Below are 20,345 nucleotides of genomic sequence, written 5' to 3'. Positions count from 1 at the left end.
AGTCTTTTGTAAAAGACAAAAGGTGTGCTTGGGCAGGGCAGGGTAAGGGAAGAGCCTGCGGGTGGAATGCTCTCGTGGTTCGGACACTGAGAGGAGAGGCTGCTCCTTGCTTTTCAGCTGCGACCAGAGGAAATCCAACTGTGCCCTGTTTTTTCTTCTCCTGGCTTGGTGAGCTTTGATTCAACCTGTTTTCCCACTGGGAAGTGCACGTTTCCATGGGCTGCTGCGTTTTCTCGCAGCTGCCGCCGGGAGAGTCCAGCTGCCTCTGCCGCCTGCCCCTGCCCTCTGCCACACGAGACCGCGGCGTCTGCTGTGACTGCAGAAATCCTTGCTACCTCACTAGCTAGGCGGGGAGAGCCAGCTCCTACCCCTGTCGCGCTGCTTTTTTGCCGCTCCGAGCTGCCCTGCATGCTTTTCAGCCTGCCCACCATTACCAGCTGCCTGAGGCTGACCTGACCCTGCGCCACAGCGCCACCTGCAGCCACTTGGGAGTCATCGCACCTGCCCTGCCTGGCCGGGAGCTCAACAGCACCCCTGCTGCTTGCAACCGTGATTACACCACACAGGAAAGAGGCTCAGCAGCTCACAAGTCATCTGCTATTGGTTTCTGGTTCTATTTGTGGTTGCTATTATTGTTATTGCTTGTTTATAGATACTAGTAAAGAACTGATATTCCTTTTCCCATACCTTTGCCTGAAAGCCCTTGATTTACAAAATTAAATAATTTGGAGGGAGGGGAAAATCACATTCTCTGTCCTAAGGGAGGGTTCAACCTCTCTTGGCAGACACCTGTCTTTCAAACCAAGACACTGTCACACCAATAAATCCAGGGAACTGGTAAAAATTATGCTTAATCAATCATACCAAGATTTGGGGGCAACCTGGTTTGTCTTCAGAGAAAAATCTCCATTTTATAGCAGATGTGGTGCAACAGCTGAGCAAAACCCTGGGTATAAAGTGGGACTGACATAGCTCTTGGTGACCACAGTTGAGTGGGAAAGTGGAAGGGACGAATCAGAATTTGAAAAAATGCTGCAGTGGATTAGTCCTATATAACACCCCGCCTTTATTAAATTTATAATTTCTGTTTCAGAATATTCCCCCAGCTAAAACATCCCATTGGTTAAAAATTATGTACCTTCCCCTGCAATACTGTTATTGGTTTGTAACCCTGCCCTTCTCCCTCAGACCCTTCCTGGTTGGTCCTCAGGGGCTGGATACGCCCCATTTCCCCCCACACACACCTTTTAACATTGTGCAAGACTGGGTTCGAGGCTTCTGAGCTTTGGATTCTGGGCACCCCGGTCCTTTACCTCGTTCTCCGCCCTGCAAGCTCCGTCAGCGTCCCTACAATAAACCTGCTGGAATCCCAAACGTAGAAGTCTACGCCTCTTTCATCTTTACCGCTTTCCTAACGGGCTACCATCCCCCTGGAAGCCGCACTCGCTCATGTGTGTCACAGCCACTGCGTGCCTGGTCAGTGTTCAGCACGACCGGCTGCCTTTCCGTTGCTGCTCTCAGCGGTCGGCTGCTTTTAGGGGAGTGAAGCAGCAAAAAACCAAATTAGTAAAATGTGCCAAGAAACCTCTTTAAAATGGCCACTAGACCCTTCCTTTGGCTTTTCTGTGAGTCAGAATTCAGCCAGGGACAAAACCAGTGAGCTGCTGTAGGGGCAGCTGTACCAAACACTATCAGTTCCTGGAGAAATCCATTCAAAGGGAGAAACAGATTTAAATCTATACCTGATTTCTTTAGGAAAAATCTCCTTCTGGACTCTGGTGGTTTATAACCCTGTTGGCACCAGTTGCTGTGGATGTCCCTGTTCATCCATTCCAGCCTGGGGATTTTGTGTATGTAAAGAGTTGGAACTCTGAACCCTTGAAGGAAAAGTGCAAAGGAGCTTTCCAGGTCCTCCTGGTAACCTACACTGCCCTCAGGGTGGAAGGAATTGAGCCCTGGGTTCATCACACGCAGGTAAAACCAGCAGCCACACATTAAATACAGCAGGAAGAAAACTGACTGATACCCTGGACCCTGGAGGTTTTATTAATATATGCATATATATACATATACATATCTCTCTCTCTCTCTCTCTCTCTCTCTCTCTCTCTCTCTATATATATATATATCTCCTACTGTTTTAGGTATCAAATATGGTTTTCTAAGGGGATATTGTTTATTCGATCTTGATGATGATGATAACTAATTGCATATTTACAATAATAGAAACTATGTCGTTAACCTCTGGGGAGAGGAATGTTCTCTTACAGTTAGTGCAAGATTTTTGCATATGGCAGAATGTAACCCCTATAACAGCTTGTTTGCCAACACATTTTCTCTGTAGAAAATCCAATTCCACGGGGAACTTTAGTTAGCACTTGGACAAAAATCTGGGAACACGTGTGGGAAGGAATAGCACCCAGGGCAAATGGAAAGGGATGGAAGGAGAATATTCCTTACAAAGGAATTCTTACACATCAGAACAATACTGTTGAGAATTGTAACATCTCAAAACTGGATCTGGAAATCACCTAAGAAAATATCTATTGGCTGACAGATTGCACTGATACCCCTTGGGGATGTTAAATTCCAGATGTATGGAATAGCCCTCAGACAGGACAATGGGAATATATCCAGCCAGTTCAGTGTCTGGACTGGGAAGGGAGCCCAGGCCTCACAGAGGACCCCTTGCAGGTGGGTATAAAATACCCTGATTTAATAAGGCCAAGGCCAAAGGATCCCATGACAAGGAAAAGTGGAATTGCATTTGGATAGACACTTGAACTGTTTGGAATCCTGAGGTACAGTGGCTCGTGGCTGTGGCCCAGGCTCTAAGGCTGGGATGTGTCTGTAAAAATTATTCTGCCTTTCTTAATAACACCTGTTAGGTCTCACCTAACAAACAGTGAGGCTTGGAGAGACTCAGACTGTCAGCAGGACATGGTAAAATCATTAGTTCACTCAGGATGGGTGGGAAGTGATGGAATTTGGAGCACACATTTGCCCTTGGGTGAATCAAGAGCACAATGGACACTTCGGGTATTAAGGTTACGTCCCTTGTGGAAGGAGTCACCCCTGGGAACCCAACAGTGGGGAAAGATTAAAGGGGATGAAACTTGGAAACATCCCAGCATGGGAACTACAGTGGGATGGGTTTTAGAATCCGTCTTTACTCCTCAAAGATCTGCCTTTAGGAACAGACCAAACACACACCATTGGACTGCAAATGGGAACTTTAGTGAATGCAACTCAGTTGGGGTTTACTGAAATAAATGAACAATTGCAAGCCACAACTAAAATGACCTTACAGAACAGACTGGCATTAGATCTTTTGCTGTTACATGGATTATGTGGATACTTGAATTGAAACAACACTTGTGTGCACACTCCAAATGTGATGCTGAATTGGATGATCAGGCAGAGAGGATAAAATTAGTTGATACATCTGATGCCTAAAATGCTGGTAAAAATTGAGATGCAGACACCACAGTACAGGAAAAAGGGTATTACCTTGGTTTAATAGGATCCCAGGTGCACCACGACGAAAAGAGAGCGACGGTATCACGCGTATACAATTTATGGACTTCATGGATTAGCATACCTATCTAAAATTCCCCAATAAGAAACCTAACAAATGAAGTAACTGCCTCCTTATTCAAATTACCTCCCCCCAAAAAGGTTACAACTTAGTTTACAAAAACATGTCCCAGTGATGGGGCTCTTTCAAGGTTGGTGCCTCATGTTCTTGAGATTGTGGAGATTGTTTTGTCTTCTCCAAAGAATTCTGAACAAGGCTAGAGTACAAGGAAAAACATGTGGGGCTAAAATACAGGGAGTAAAAAGTACAGGAATGGGAAAGGGTAAAAAGTGTATAAAAAGGGTATAAAAGTATAATGAAAAAGGACAAAAAACCCATCAGGCATCACATCCAGCAGGGGATTAAGGGGAGGATTAGAAAGTAACTGGTTAAATAAAATATTTAAAGGACTTGGATTTTCTCTGACTGCTTGGTTGGCCTTACTTTTGTAAAGTATGATTGGGATCATAGTAATAACTGTGGTTATGATACTTGTTTTATGCTGTATGAAGAACACAACTGTCAATGCAACTGAGGAACTCACAGGATGTGAGTAAAAGAGCAGAGTGAGGCTTATGAAGGCTTGAAGGGGAGAGAAGCTTCCCATGCCTCAAAGGGGGGAATATTGCCAGATGAAGAATCATTTGCATCTGGTGTGTTCATACAGTGTTTGTTCTCCAAAACTTCCTGGCCCCTGGCACCACACAATGCTTATTGTGTAGGAAGCAATCAGCCCAGGTGTGCCAACTTCTACCAGGTGGTCAGGTATGACTTTGGGGTCACCAACCACCAGGGACCACCATAGAGAGCCCCAGGACAGAAGTACAGATGTGCAAAGGGTGGGGGAAAATACGTTAATGATTTTGGGGAAAGATTATCATATGTAAGTTTATTCTGGGACAATCACTGAATAGGTATGTAAAATACAGAATTTAAACAGGAACTTTCCTGTGCTCAGCATGCACGGCTTTGGGAGGAGCTCTTCTCTGTGCATCTGGCTGAATAAAGAATGCTGCTGCTTAATGCTGCATTGGGGTTAAGGAGGTTTCTATTTTATTCAAATTTTGGTAACACCTCTGTGACTGTGTCATAGAACCACAGAGCAGCTGTGATGCCAGGAGGGGGCTGTGTGACATCACAGAACGGGTTCGGTGAGGTCATGGAGCAGCTATGACATCATAGAGGAACCTGTGTGACATCACAGAGATGGGTGTGACATCACAGGATGTTGATGGGACATGACAGAGTGGGCTGTGATTCACAGAGCTGCCTGTGAGACATCACGGAGTGGGCTCTGACACCACAGGGTGGTGGTGTGGCATCACAGAGTAGGGTTGTGACATTGCAGATAGGGCTGTGACACCACAAAATGGCTGTGTGCATTCACAGAATGGGTAGTGACAACACAGAGTGGGTTGTGACATCAAAGTGGGGGCTGTGTGACATCACAGGGCAGCTGTGACCACACAGACTTGCTGTGTGATATCACAGAGGAGGCAGTGACATCACAGAGTGGGCTGTGACATTACAGGGTGGCTGTGTGACATCAGAGGGGGCTGGGTGGGGTCAATGAGAAGTCACTCTACCCTGCCCACCCTCACAGGTCCCCCAGCAAAGTCCAACACTGCTCATCTGACCCCCAGCACTGTCCCATCTGCAGGATCTGCTTCCCATCGGCCTCTTCCTCCTGCAGCCCCAAGCCCAGGTTGGTGCTAAACAAAGGGCGCTGGCTCAGAGTCATCCCCCGGCAGGGGCTGTGCACCCCCTCTGCCCCCTCCCCAAATTCCCTCCTGGGGGGAGCAGGAGCTGGGTCAGGAGCCCTGTGAGGAGGGAAAAGGGGGTGACACTGGGATGGGGGGGACACACATTCTCTGGGGGACACACATGACCCCTGGGGATTCCCCCCTCACCTTCTGCAGTGCTAGGAGGATGAACCCCAACATGGAGCCCTAAACCCTGGCAGCATCATAGGGGGAGGGTCTGGTGGCAGCTTTGGGAGTCTGGGTTAGTCACGACCACTCAAAAACTCCCTCCCAGCTCCACAGTCAATCTTGGACCCCTCAAAACATCCATAGCTCCCCATAGGATCCTCCCAAACTGCTCCCTACAATATAAATGGCCCCAAGTGCCACCATAACCCCTTTCCCATCTTCCCCAAGACCCACCAAGTATCACTCCAAGCCACACAGCCCAGCCAGGACCAAAAAACTCCCTCCCAGCTCCCACCAAGCTCCACAAGTGCCCCCAAGAGCCAAAAAAGCCCCTCCCAATCCCCTCAGAAGCCCCTAAAAAATCCCCTCAGAGCCACAAAAGCCCCTCCCAATCCCCTCCCAGCCCTCCGTGGCACTGACCAGGAGAGGTTAATACAGGAATATCCACAGCTGAGAGCAGCTCAGGCACTTCAGCAGCAATTTGGGCTCTCTGGGGACACAGCCCAAATGGGGAGACCCAGGCCAGGGACTGGGACAGACAACTGGAATTCCTGAACAGATGAGCTCAGGTAGACACGTTCTGCTGGCACAACTACAAGATTGTGGCCCCTTCTGCCTAGTTCAGTGGCCCCAGAACACCCAAATCCTCCTGAATATCCCCCTGAACCCCAAATTCACCCTCAAATCCTGGGAAAGTGGTGCCGTTTTAGATCTGTGTAATTTTTTTTATTTTTACCTCAATTTTGGTTGTTTCCAGAGGATGAAGAAGGCACTTACTTAGATCAGAAAACACCTCCAAGAACTGCCATAATTTCTTGATGTAACCTGAAAAAACAACTGGACAGAGCAGGTGACATTTTTTAGGGTGTAAAGTTAATAAATCAGCTTTCCTAATGAGTGTCCAATGTCAATCTAAGTCCCAAAGGATTAGACAAATGCCACTGCATTTGTCCAGGTGGCTACAGGGAATCAGGAGGACGTGGAAGCCACCAGCCAGGTGTCTTTCCAAAGTGGGTTACCAGGAGCATGGCTCACCAGGGCTCTTCCCAAAGTGGGTCCTCCAATGGGTGATAAAGTTGGAGCAGCACATGAAGCTCTTCCTGCACTCAGGGCACTCGTAGGGCTTCCCTTATTGGTGGTTCCGTTGGTGTTGGGTCAAGTGAGAGCTCTGAGTGAAGCTCTTCCCACACTCAGGACACTCATAGGGTCTTTCCCTAGTGTGGGTCCTCTGGTGGCGGATCAGGGTGGAGCTTTCGCTGAACCTCTTCCCACACTCGGGACACTTGTAAAGCCTCTGCCCAGTGTGGAGGCACCGGTGTGTGATGAGGTGGGAATTGTGCTTGAAGCCCCTCCTGCACTCAGGGCAGCAGAACGGCCTCTCATCTGTGTGAATATGCTGATGCTTGAGGAGATCTGAGCTGGTTGGAAACCTCTTCCCACACTTGAAACACTCATAGGGTCTCTCCCCTGTGTGGATTTTCTGGTGTTGTGTCAAGTGAGATCTGTGGTTGAAGCTCTTCCCACATGTGGGACACTCGTAGGGTCTCTCCCCAGTGTGGATCCTCTGGTGGCAGATCAGGCTGGAGCTTTCGCTGAAGCTCTTCCCACAGTCAGGATACTCATCGGGTGTCTCCCCAGTGTGAATGCGCCGGTGGGTGATGAGGGTGGAGATGCGGTTAAAGCCCTTCCTGCACTCAGGGCAGCGGAAGGGCCTCTCCTCTGTGTGAATCCGCTGATGCTTGAGGAGATGGGAGCTGGTTGGAAACTTCTTCCCACACTCGTGACACTCATAGGGCCTCTCCCCAGTGTGGCTCCTCTTCTGGCGGATCAGGCGGCAGCTCCAGCTGAAGCTCTTCCCACATTCCAAGCATTTGTGGGGCTTCTCCCCATTAAGCTGTTCATGGACAACCAGGTCCGAACTCTGAAGCTCTGGTTGCCTTCCTGGCACAGAGTGTGTCTTCCCTCCTCAGAGTGCCCTGTGCTGGGTTTGCAGTCCCTCCTTATGCAGCATCTCTGGGGCTTTTCCTCCCTGTTGAATTCCTGTCTCATGGAGCTGCTCAAAATGGCATCTTCCATGAGGTTCTGCTGCAAGGATTTCTTCTCCCTGGTCTCCACCCTTAGCTCACTGCCTGAATGAGGAAGGACAAGGAGAGGATTTGGGATTTGCCTCCATGCCAGAGGGAAGTAGAAGGAGATCCCCCCAATCCATCCCCACCAGGACAGCGTCAGCAGCAGGGTTGTCCTGCAGCCAGGGGTGATGCTGGGCTGGGCGATGGAGGAGAAGAGAGGAGGAAAGAGGTAGTGACTTTCTCCTCACCTGCCTGGGGGTCCTGGGGCATCTTCCTCTTCCTCACAGCCTCCTTCTCCATCTCACCAAGTTTTGAGAACGGGAAATCCTGGTTTGGAGGAAAATAGGTATGAGTGCCTTTGGTTGTGGGTTCCTCCTGCCCAAGTCCATCTCTAGAAGTCAACGGGTGTTTTGTGTCTAGAAAATGCTCCTAAAATCAAAAGTGAGTCCAGAAAAAGCCTCTCAGGAGTTCCCCCTTTCCAGTCTCCTGTCTTTGGGGTTCTGGGGTTCCGCCTTCTCAAAGCTGCTGGGGCTCCAGTGAGTCCTGGGGATGCCCCTTCTCCTGGGTCCAGCTTAGGGATGCTGTGGGGTTTCAGTGCTCCCAGGGATCCCTTCTTCCCTGATTGTGCTTTGGCTCCCAGAGCTTCCAGGATCTCCCTCTTCAGGCTCCCCCCACTCCAGGCACTCGGGGCTTCCCCCTTTCCCCATCACCCATTTCAGTGCCACAGTGTCCCACCCCTGCCTCATCTCCAGCCTCCCCCACCCCTCCAGGCTGCCAGGGGTCTCCCAGCTTGGTATTGCCCCTCTCTGCTCTCTCCACTCTGGGAGTCCTGCGTTCAACCCCCCTGGCTCTCTCAGAGATCCCCAAAACCAATGGCCTGTCCTGGCAATACCAGGAAATTCCCACATGGACTGTTGCGGTTTAGAGGATGTTGCAGCAGACTTTACCCTAGAGCTTCTCTACCCAGCCCAGTTCAGCGCCTCAGTGCTCCAAACCCTCTGTCCCAGGGCTGGACACTGCGCTCTCACCGGCCGGGGAGCCATAAGGCTAACTCTGGTTCGTCTGCTTCCACAACCGGCGATGATAAAGGAGGCGAGGAGGGTCTATGCGTTGTGTCCATGGAAGATGTTTATTCACATGGTGCAGCAGAGGCCAATGACCTCCCCGAGGCAGAGATGCCTCGAGGGCGAAGGCCTCACATGCTCAGAACATGTGGAGCATAGACATGTGCTGTATAGACACACGTGGAGCATAGACAGCAAGATGGCGGAGGGTAAGGGGTTTTATAGGGAAACAGAGAGGGGCAGGGACAGCACACAGGCCCAGTGACCTCTGGGTACAGGGGAGGTACAGGGGCGGAGTTAGGGTACAGGAACCAATAGGAGAAACCCGAGGGAGTGGCCAGGGCCACATGGGGTTAGAGTACAGGAACCAATAGGGAAAACTGGGGGTGTGGCTAGGACTATGTGGAGTAGGGAAGGCAGGACAATAGGTGACAAGTACAGTCGTTAAGAAAGGGGTATGGGGAACTTGCAGCCGTTATCACAATAATGAACCACCCCCAATATTCCCCACAAAAGGTGCATTTACAACTCAGCTTTGGAGTCCTACAAGATCCAAACATCCCCTTTGGCCCAAAAAATCCCTGCCAGGGACATGCAAAGATATCTGGGGCTCAGTTTCTAAATCTGTGAGTTCCAAACACACCTCCAAAAAAACAGATCCCTCCTGAAGACCCCCCCGATAGCTGTGGGGTGAGCGCCCCTTCCCTGGTCACCTGCGGAATGCAGGGGGGGCAATGATCCCAGAGCCAGGGGTGCTGCAGACACAGTGGGTGGGGAAAACTCATGGTTCTCCTGATCCTCCTTTTCTTGCTCCTCCTCCTCTCTCCCTCCTCTTCCTCCCACTCCTCCTCTGCTCCCACTCCAAAACCCCCTTCCCCACTCTCCTCTGCCCCATGGCTGCTGCAGCACAAGCTGCTGGGTGGGGGGAGCCCCCCAATCAGCTCCAGGGATGGACAGGGGGCTTAGGGACCCCCAGTGCAGATCCACCTCCCCCAGAGCCCCAGGGAATTGCTCCGGGGATCGAGTGCTGGGGGACAGGGTTGGACCCCCATGGAACTGCCCTGCTTCCATCCCAACCCCACCCTTCCCTCCCCTCTCCTACCCGTTCCCATCTTTCTCCCAATCCACAGACCCCTCCCGACTCCATTTGGGTGTCCCATCCCCCTCCCGCTCTCTTTGGGGGTCCCAGCCCCCTCTTTTCCCTTGCTCTTCTGCCCCTTCTCCATTGTCCCCTCGATCCCCAACCCCCCTTCCATGTGCTTGGTTTTGCGGGTTCCAGGCCCTCCTGCCCAGTCCGGGGGTCCCAATCCCCATTTTGCTCCATTTGGGCTCCCAGCCCCGCTTCTCACCGCGCCCCCCGCTCACCCCGCGGCCGGGGGGACTCCCAGCGCCACCAGCGCCACCAGTAGGGCCCCAGCTGCCCCCACATGCTCTTCCTATGCCCCGTGCTGGTTTTGCAGGTGCCCAGAGCCCCCAAGCAGCCCAAAGCGCTCTGCCCTGGGGGGTCCCCAAAGCAGCCCCGCCCCACGCGGCACTGGCAGCACCAGTCTGGAGCAGTGCGCAGTGCGGGCGGGCGGCATCAGCCGTGCCGGGCAGGGCCGGGCAATGCCCGCAGGGCTCCCCCCGCACTCGGCCCCCAGTTGCTGGGACAGCTTCATCACCCCCAACCTTCAGCTGCCTCATCCCGGCCCCATCATACCCATCCCCCTCCCCCAGACTTCATCCCACACCCCAATCCACATCCCACCCTTCCCTTCCCTTCCCTTCCCATCCCATTTCATTTCTCTTGGCAGCTGCCACCAGGATCTCCCCAAAACCAGCGTGCCGGAAACTCCCCAATGTTCCCCCTAGGGGCATTTGCGACTCACATTTGGAGTCCTGCAAGATCCAAACATCCTCCCCCTCCCCTTCCCCCACAAAAAAAAAAAACCCAAAACAAAAAACCCTCCCTGGTGTGGCAGGACAACCCCCCTCCCCCTCTTGTTCTTCCCTGATCGGCAGCCGGAGATGGATGGCTCAGATTAAGTTGATAGCTTAATCTGGGCTATCTAGTACTAGCGCCTAGAAGTCAAGGTGAGACACTGAGAGAATGTGAAAAATTTTTAAGTGACCATAAATCCACACTCTTTTCCCTATAAAAACACCACGAAATCTCAGAAAGGTAGAAGCTTTCTACATGGACATTGGAGCGTGAAGTAAAGTCTTCTCCCCTGAGCTTGGACACAAGCTCTGTGGTTACTTCTCGCAGCATTGGGTGAGGAAGTCTAATGCATCCCTATTGGAAAATGGTTAGCAGAACGAGGCCATATTGGCGAGGTGTGCATGCAGAAGAAGATGTAGCATGCACAAACTAGCTATTGTTTTAAGCTCTGAAGATGCTATTGTTTCTAACTCTAAGATGCTATCGTACATAACTTTGAGATATTCTTCTCAAGAGATAGAAAGGAAAAGAGAACTAGAATTGTATCTAATATAGACGAAATAAGCAAAATAGAGAAAGAATCACACAGTAATTCAGCTTATGCTGGCAAAACTTCAGCTGATTCAAGTGAAACACGCCTAAAGACAACAGCAAATTAAAAAGCTAAGATAGATGTGCACATAGACCAAACAGCCAATTATAAGTGCCAGTTTGTCGTGTGAATCTGTACCTGTTTTCTATAATAATGCCTGTCTTAGAAGAAATAAATGGAATAACACCATTATCTCTGTGAGAGTGTGTGTTATGTCCCGGCAACTTCTCTGACATTTTGGCGTCCAAGAACAGGGACAGACCGGTACTTCGAGTTCAAGAGCTGAAGCTGCGAGAAGATCGAATCAGTCAAGCAGTGGAAGCTGGGAGGAGGTCGCAGACGTGAAGAAACGGCTGAAGACTGAATTGAAGTCCGAGCCACAAAACGGCTGAAGACTGAATTAAAGTCCAAGCCAGGTGAGGAGGGTCGCTACCTCTTCCTCTGCGCGGGGGTCGCAGGCAATGGATTTAGAACTTGCCGCAGCACAGAATTCACTCCTTAATATCCTTGATAATAGAGGTAAAGGAGTGAAAGAGAAAAATTTAGATAAACTTATTTCCTACATTAGGAAGAAAAACTATTTTGGCTCACCCCCTCTACTTTTCGCTGTGCCAGAATGCCAAGAGGTGGGAGATTTTTTATGCAACCAAACGATACAGAACAAGAGGAGAAAAGATCTAACAGCTAGGAGAGCGACTTGGCACTCTCTAATCAACACTTTAAAAGCTATGAAGACAGAGACCCGTGTAGCTACCGTGGCAGTGCAAGCTTTCTCCGTTCCCGCTGGCCGCACTCCAACAGATAACACCCCCTTTGCTCCTCTGCCGCTGAAAGAGTCCAGAGAAGAAACAAAAGCTTTTTTATTTGAAAAGTTTCAAGTGATGAAAAAGCAAAAAGCAGAGTCCAGCTTGACTGTCTCTGAATTACACAGAAAGTATGAAAAATCTAACCTGAGAGGTCCGCTCAAAAGGGAGTCTGCTACAGGACAGAATCCAGAGATAAGTGCAGAAATTTCTCCAATCGTGAGCTCCAGTCAAATCATACAAAACACGGAAGTCACAGAAGGCACCCAATGTCCATGCCTCCTTTCGTCACCTTAATCACCCACATGGGCAGCAATCCCAGAAACACAGCCCTTGCCCAGTGAGGAAAAAAAGCAGCTCTGATGAAAAAGAAACAGAGCTGGCAAACAATATTACTCTGCAAAAGACAGCCACCAAAAGCCAGAAAAAACTCAAGAATCCTATAGAAGAACTGAGAACTCAATTGCAACAAGTGATGAAACACTTGAAACAGCAAAGAAACAACACAATTGCCCAGTACAACCAACGACTAGCCCCTCAGAGTCACAACAAATATCGCAGCATGTAAGAACAGCCATAAATGCAGCCCAACTACAGCAGTGCGTTTTCCAGCCCCCTGCCCCCCAGAAGCTGCCAGGAGACGAGACAGCAATGAGTCCGGAGCAAATCCTGCTTGGGTGTGTTAAGTGCCTTCCCCCCCAGACACTTTGGGCTGCTCAGCTTGGCGTGGGGCCAAAGAGAAGAGTGGGGCTAGCTCTGCCGCTTTTTCCTCTTCGCTTTCCCCCGCCCAGCCCTCCCCACCGTCTGGTGACGGGAGAGCAGGCGAGCACTAGCTGCGCCCCGGAAAACCCTGTCAAAACTTCACAAGTCAATTTGTGAATGTATTTTCAAAGTGCTTTTTTTAATTAGTATAACTGAGTTGTCTTTTAAACTTGTTTTCAGCTTTTCAGAATAAGAAAGCCTTGTAGCAAAATAATTGTCCTAATGAGTGATAACACCTTAATTGATAAAACCGTGAACAAGAGCTAAATTCCCTGCAAAAGCAGTTTTAAAAGTGTTTATTTTAAGTATACCTCTAATGTTCATAGAGTCTTAGCCAGATATAAACTGTTCAAGTCAGTTTAACTTTTCCCAATGCATTTTATCTCAACTCTACAAAATTAGTATATAAATCACAACAAAATGCCTTATTTGTAGCCTTATTGTAGACAAACCTCAGTTTCTCTCTTTTTAAAACCTTTACAAAATTTAAAAACTTTTCTTCTGCCTGTGAAATAGCTCGCAAAGCTGCTTTGGCATATGCCCAGCTAAGTGTTTAGAAGATATCTGAAGCTACAGCTCTGACCTTGGCATGCCTAAAACTACTCAGTATAAAGCAAATAGTACAAATATAATTGCAGGCAGCCTTTATTTTGGTTTACAGACAAGCTCTATGTTGTATCCTTACTCAACATAGATTCAAATAGCCCTAATACATTCAGTAAAGTGAATATTAACTGAACAAAATATAGAGCTGTAGCAATTAACTTTACAGCCTGATGTAAAACATCAAATGAATTACCATGTGTTTACCACACTTTTCTGACCCTTCCAGTTAATCCTACAGAAATTTAACCCTCTGAAATTCTCTGTTGCTGCTATCTTGTCTATAGCTCAGTTACTTCTTTGTATATTGTTCATTTATGTTTAATTGCTAGATGATAAATCTTCAGTAGTTTTCTTGTAATGATAGAGTCAAAATGAGTTAAACTCTACTTTATGTAAAACTTCAATACTCTCAAGCTTGAATCTAGCCTTCATAAATTTAAAGCTCAAAAGATGCAGAGGCGTTCAAAGTAACTACCTCACTAAATTTAAGGAAATGTTTGGTTTGTTGCTTTTTTTATTATTCACAAGTATAACTAAAAACAATGTCTGTGTGCATATGAGTGTGACAGTACTGCAGCAAACATACTAAGAGTGCTGTTTTAACTTTTTAAGCATTTTAAATTTGTAAGTTAAGTCTTTAGATAACGTTCTACCCAATACTTCCAGAGGAACAGAAGTTTTATTCTGTATTGAAAGCAAAGCTCCAAAAGTTTTGAAACATAAATACCTACACCTGAAACCAACAAAAAGAAGTTTTACTATCTTCTCCCCTGTGTCCTGTGTTTATGTCTGTGGACTCACAATTACTTAAAAACAAACATTTACTATAAATAGCAAAAAATAACCTAAAGCACAGAAAAATTCTGTTCTGCCTAAAGACGTTTTGTGCTGTGTTATAGTGAATATTTTAAACTACCTCTCAAGTGCCATTAAAGGTAAGTTTTGTTAAGTTAAATAAGTTTAAGTTTTATTAAACATACGTTATGTTATGTTTCAGTCAAGTTTAAGCAGTGTTAATTTTAAATTCCATTACGTTTGAGTTCAATTATAGTCAAGTCTATTAAGTGTTGCCCAATTTACTATTTATTAATTTTTAAGTTCCAATAATTTTATCTTCTGTTAAGTTCTATTAAGATTGAATTCTGTTCACTTTCAGTAATGTTAACTTTAAGTTTTGACAAATTTGTTTTTGTTATAATGCCTGATGGGTTTTTTGTCCTCTTTCCATTATACTTTTACACTCTTTTTATATATCCTTTTACCCTTCCCCATTCCTGTACTTTGTACTCCCTGTATCTCAACCCTATAACCCTTGTACCCTTGCCCTGCTCAGAATTCTTTGGGGAAGACGAAACATCCCCACAATCTCAAAAGCATGAAGCACCAACCTTGAACAGGGCCCCCATCACTGAGACATGTTTTGTAAACTAAGTGTAACCTTTTTGGGGGGAGGTAATTTCAATAAGGGGGCAATTACTTCATTTGTTAGACTTCTCATTGGAGACTTTTAAATAAGTATGCTTATCTAGGGGGTCCATAAATTGTATACGGGGGATATCGTCAGGGCTCGAGTCATCGTGGTACACCTGGAATCCTATTAAACCAAGGTAATACCTTTTACCTATACTGCGTAACTGTGTCTCAAATTTTTATCAGCATTTAAGGCATCAGTTATGTTATGCTCATTTAAAGAACACAGGTTTTCTACTGTGAAGATAAATTGAAGACTTAAGACAGAAACCTTCCTGATAAAAATTTAACCATGTGAACACACAATCTGTAAAATCCTTGCTGTCGTCAAAAATTCTGTAGATCCAATTATTCTACATTTGTTAGTTTATCCGACTATTCATAACAATCTTTGCAGTTTTATCTTCCATAAGCAGCACAAAAAAAAGAGTGAAAATTTCAAATGATGTTGCACGTGCAAAATTTCAGTTATTTATAATTTGTTTATAGTACCACTGATTATTTAGTTGAAGTTAAATAATAATGCCATCTACTTTGAAATGTTTCACATTATCTTCTGTTGTTGTCTACAAATACTGTATAATTTTAAAAATTTTTCCTAATTGTTATTAATAGAAGCCTGTTTGAAGAATGTTCATGGGAAACCCTCCCAGTTAAGGCCTAGGCTCTGGCCAAGCCTTAGTCCTAACTGGTTGAGAAGTATGCCACCAAACCCAGGTGTTTCTGCACCAAAAATGTAATCGAGTCACCTTGACTCGCTAATTTAGACTTGTAAAAGCTAGACCCTCTTCCAGGTAAACTTGAAATCCTTGCCCGGGAAAGGTTCTCCAAGCCCTGCCTGTGGAATGAAGTTCCCCAGCAATTGCAGTCCCTGGGTGATAGCAGAGTAGTTAAACAATTGATGATGTGTTTTCTTAATTAAGCTTATTGTTTCATTCCATGTATTGTTACACCTTTGTGTCATTTTCATCTTCTTATAGAAAGAAACACATCTTGCCAAAAACAAAAAGGGGGGAGTATAACCCCTCAAGCAATTAGACAATGCAATATTTACGCTAAAATTTTATGTATAGGAAAATGTAATTTCACTTTTTAGAACAGTTATTGTTACTGTATTGACGATTCTAGATGTTCTTGTTAAGGTCATTATGTGAATTCACTAACCTTAGCTTGCCTAATTTCTGTTGTTGTAGCATAGATTCCAGTGCAGCCCAAACCAAATTTGTGGGTCACTCTAGCCAACTTGACAGGGCAAAACGCAATTTGTCTCTCTCTTTCGTCACCATACAATCCCTTTTCTACCTGTTTAATTGGTGTGCCTTTAGACAATTGGCATGTCCTTCTCATGTTCCTACTTGCAATCAAAAGAATCTTAGTAGCACAGTAGGCAATTGGGACAAATGGATTCCTTTTCTTCCTATAGCCCCAAACGAGTCTCAAAAATTAGAGTTATTAAGAGCTGTACGAATAGATGCTTGTGTGACCTTTAACTGGAAAAGCAAGCAAGCCAAGCTAAAAGATACAGTGAGAAGTATAAACTCTAGCCTGACAATATACAGAAACGCCAGTTTGTGGTGCCAATATGCTTCTACTAAATTATCTGTGTCCACAAACTATCCTATATCGTTCCCAACAAGAATGTTCCTAATTTGCAGAGACCGCGCATGGCCTGGCATTCCTTCCAAATTACGAGGTGGACCTTGTTCCCTAGGGAGATTGACATTGCTGACCGCCAACACTTCAATGATACTAAATAAGACCCAACAACATTGTCGCACAAAACGAATGGCTCATGCTTTTTCCCCTGACTGTAAATCAAATGTCAAATTCTGGTCCCCTAGAGCCATCATAACTGCTTCCATTTTAGCGCCAGGAGTGGCTTCTGCTAAAGCCTTAGCTCAGCTAAACAAATTAGGATGCTAGTTAGCTAAACAAACTAATGCTACTTCTCAAGCCATTTCAGAATTGTTGCTTGACGTTGACTCAGTTAGACATGCTACCCTTCAAAATAGAGCTGCGATAGATTTTCTCTTATTAGCCCAAGGCCATGGCTGTGAAGAATTTGATAGAATGTGCTGCATAAATCTTTCTGATCACTCGAAGTCCATTCACCGGCAACTTGCCAAACGGCAACACCTTTCAAAGCAACTGCAAGTGGCCGATGACCTAGGACTTGCTGGGTGGCTGAAAGGTTGGGGAATTACTAGATGGTTCAAAGATTTATTTCAAGCAGCTGTACTCATTTTAATTGTAATTTTGCTATTTTTGACAATTTTACCACGCATAGTGCAATGTTTGCAGCAGATGTTAATGAGAACAATCAATCAAACCTGGCTTGTGCAAAAAAAAAAAGGGGGGAATTGTTGGAAAATGGTTAGCAGAACGAGGCCATATTGGCGAGGTGTGTGTGCAGAAGAAGATGCAGCATGCACAAACCAGCTATTGTTCTAAACTCTGAAGATGCTATTGTTCCTAACTCTAAGATGCTATCGTACATAACTTTGAGATGTTCTTCCCAAGAGATAGAGAGGAAAAGAGAACTAGAATTGTATCCCATGTAGAGGAAATAAGCAAAATAGAGAAAGAATCACACAGTCAGTAATTCAGCTTATGCTGGCAAAACTTTAGCTGATTCAAGTGAAACGTGCCTTAAGACCGCAGCAAATCAAAAAGCTAAGATAGATGTGCGCATAGACCAAACAGCTAATCATAAGTGCCAGTTTGTCGCGTGAATCTGTACCTGTTTTCTATAATAATGCCTGTCTTAGAAGAAATAAATGGAATAACACCATTATCTCTGTGAGAGTGTGTGTTATGTCCCGGCGACCTCTCCGACACATCCCAGCTCCAAAATTGGATTTGGTAAAATCATTGGTTTCCTAAATTGTATTATTCTGGCTAACTTACAGGTACCTCTCTTAACTTGCATTATAGTTCAAGCAAGCATTTCTTAACTTGCATTTTTGAGCTACTTTTATAGTTCAAGCAAGCATTTACCCCATAATTGCATTTTAGCTATTATAGTGCTGCAATTATGCATTCGTTGTGTGTCTATGTGTGTCAATCTGTTCTATGTTTGTATGTTTGTTATTTTCTGTATCTAATAAATGGTATTTTTAGACTAATCGGCCAAATATCAAAGATCCTTGCGAACAGCACTGAGTCTTGGGGAGTTAGCTACTCTAAAGCCTGGCAAACTGCAGAAACCCATAAAGCTTCTGTCTCCTATGCAAGACACCTGGATCAACCAGAGATATTTGGGGCTCAGTGCTGGAGTCCTACAAGGTCCAAAAATCCACCCAACCTCCCAAAACTAACCCCACGCGCAGCCCAAAATATTTGGCGCACCTCCCTTTGCCCGCTCACCCGCGGGATGCCCCGGCAGGGGCGATGGTCCCAGGGCTGAGGGTTGCAGACACAAAGAGCGATGGATGCACATGGGGATTCCTTCTGCTTCTCATGCTGCTCCTCCTCTATCCCTCCTCTTCCATCCGCTTCTCCCCCTTTATCTCTCCTCTTCCTCCCGCTCCCCCTTTTCCATCCCTCCTTGCCACCCACTCTTCATCCTACTCTGTCCCTCCTCCTCCTCCTCTCCTGCCAGTTTGTCCTCCTGCTGTTCTTCCTCCTGTTCTTTGGGACTCCCATCCTGGCTTTGTCTGCCATCAGCCCTGGGTCCATCCCGTGCTCAGCAGAGCATCCTGTGCTCTGCTGCACTCTCCGCTCTGCCAGCACTCTCTGATCCTTCAGGAAGGATTTGGGATTTATGCCAGGCACAGACACTGAACCTCACCCCAAACTGCCCCGGTTCCATTGCTGTCCCTTCAGTGCTGTCCCAGGGGAAGCAGGGACACAAACGAAGCCAAGTGCAGCCCAGCTGCCCGTGCTGATCCAGACTCTTATAAATTAGGTCTCAAAAAGCCAATCAGAGACGTGGATCTAATTTAAAAAATTTATTAATTAAAAAGCAAGCAGGTATCAGCCAAACAGCGCTGGGCAGCCGGGTGAGTCTCCTGCTGCACCCACGGCACCGCACCCCCAAGGATACATACAGCTGCTTTTATACAGTTTATATTTCTTGGTTGTTTGTGATTGGCCGTTGAGATGTCCGGGTCTGCGCAGTCTGCGTTGTGCTGTTGCTAGGTGACTCCTTATTGCCAGGGCCGAAAGCTCTTCGCCTTCCCTGTAGGGGGCTGTACAAACTTGTTGCTTGATATATGCTTGCAGGCATAACAGTTATGAAAAGGCTAAATGTGCTCTTAGCTTCATGCAAAGAGAACTATCCCAACAAACCAAAAAAGAACTTCCTCAGGGAGAACCATCCCAAGTTAAAAAGCCCCCTGCTCTCTTCAACGATTCATGAACTATACTTCATGTAATTCATCACACAGACGAGCCCCAGGGACAAGGTCCTGCAGAGCCACATGGAGCCCTCGGCTCCTGGCTGGGAACGGCTTGTGTTGTGGCTGCCCCAGCGGCCAGAGCGAGTCCTGAAGCTCCCCCAGCTCCTGCAGCAGGACCCAGGTTCCACCTTCTCTGCCAGGCCCTGGCCAGGGGCCAGCACATCCACTGGCTCCATGCAAAGGGGGAAGACAAGAAGAATGGATTGGATGCAGCCACCAAGTTCCTTGAGCAAATTTTTCAGGAACATCCAGACCTGACCTGACGTTTGTAAAGCTGCAGCTGGCAGAGTTCTGTGGTGCAAGAGACCCAGCATAGGAAGAGAAGACTTAGAAGGCGCTGCAGGAGAAACACCCTGAGCCTCAAAGGCCTGGAATTTCTGCTGGAGAAAGTTCTTCCAGAAGCTGTGGCAGGAAGGAGTGACCCTGAGCAGGGCAGGTGCTGCTGCTGAGAGGTGCTCTGTGGGTCACGGCTGCTGCCAGCTCCAGGTCAGCCTGGGGACAGCTCTGGAGGACAATTCCCAAAGAAGGTGAGCCAGGGATTACTGTGAAGATAAGGAGCTTTCCTGAGACTGCTTCAATTTCCTACTCAGAGTAGGATGGGGAGGTTGGGGAATGAGAGAAGTAGAAAAGGAGTAATGTTTGAGCATTTACTGCAAGTCCTGATGTGTACCTTTGGGTGCTCAGTGTGTCTGCTGGGAGCCTCCTGACGGGCCTTCAGCCACTGCTCAGCCCATGGACAGCAGCAGCAGCACCTTTGCAGGGCCCAGCAGGGCTCTTGCGAGCTGCCCTTGCCCACCTGCACACAGAGCCTCCCCCAGGCAGGGCCCTGCAGACAGGCAGGTTTCTGTAGGGCCGGGCAAGTGCACAGAGGGTGGGATGGGCTCTGTGAGCATTGACAGGGACAAGGCTCCTCTCAGGAGGAAAATGTGCAAGCACAGGGAGATGATGAGGGAAGGTGAGGGAGCTGAACAGAGCAATGCTGTGGGCAGGAGGGCACTGTTGGTGTGTGGGAGGTGCCGTGCACAGCTGGGAACAGGGAACACTGTCCTGAGTGCCAGGCTGTCCCTGCCCTGCCCTCTCAGGCACAGCACCACAACACCTTCCCTTGTTTCTGCACTCCTCTGATTCTGTCACTGTTATCTGGTGCTCT

At 47.3% G+C, this 20,345-nt stretch overlaps 1 long non-coding RNA gene and 1 pseudogene across 1 annotated transcript in view; both read left to right on the top strand.

The window, feature by feature from the left end:
- Positions 1-19,025, top strand: part of LOC146421257 (uncharacterized) — a 20,757-nt pseudogene extending 1,732 nt beyond the window's left edge.
- LOC146421252 (uncharacterized) overlaps positions 1-20,345 on the top strand; it is a 194,659-nt gene that overhangs the window by 63,771 nt on the left and 110,543 nt on the right. The gene's annotated exons all lie outside the window — the stretch shown is intronic.

Source organism: Lichenostomus cassidix, unplaced genomic scaffold, assembly GCF_008360975.1.
Source record: "Lichenostomus cassidix isolate B80296 unplaced genomic scaffold, HeHo_3.0 HiC_scaffold_43, whole genome shotgun sequence".
NCBI classification, from domain to species: Eukaryota; Metazoa; Chordata; class Aves; order Passeriformes; family Meliphagidae; genus Lichenostomus; species Lichenostomus cassidix.
This window is presented reverse-complemented; position numbering and strand designations above follow the sequence as displayed.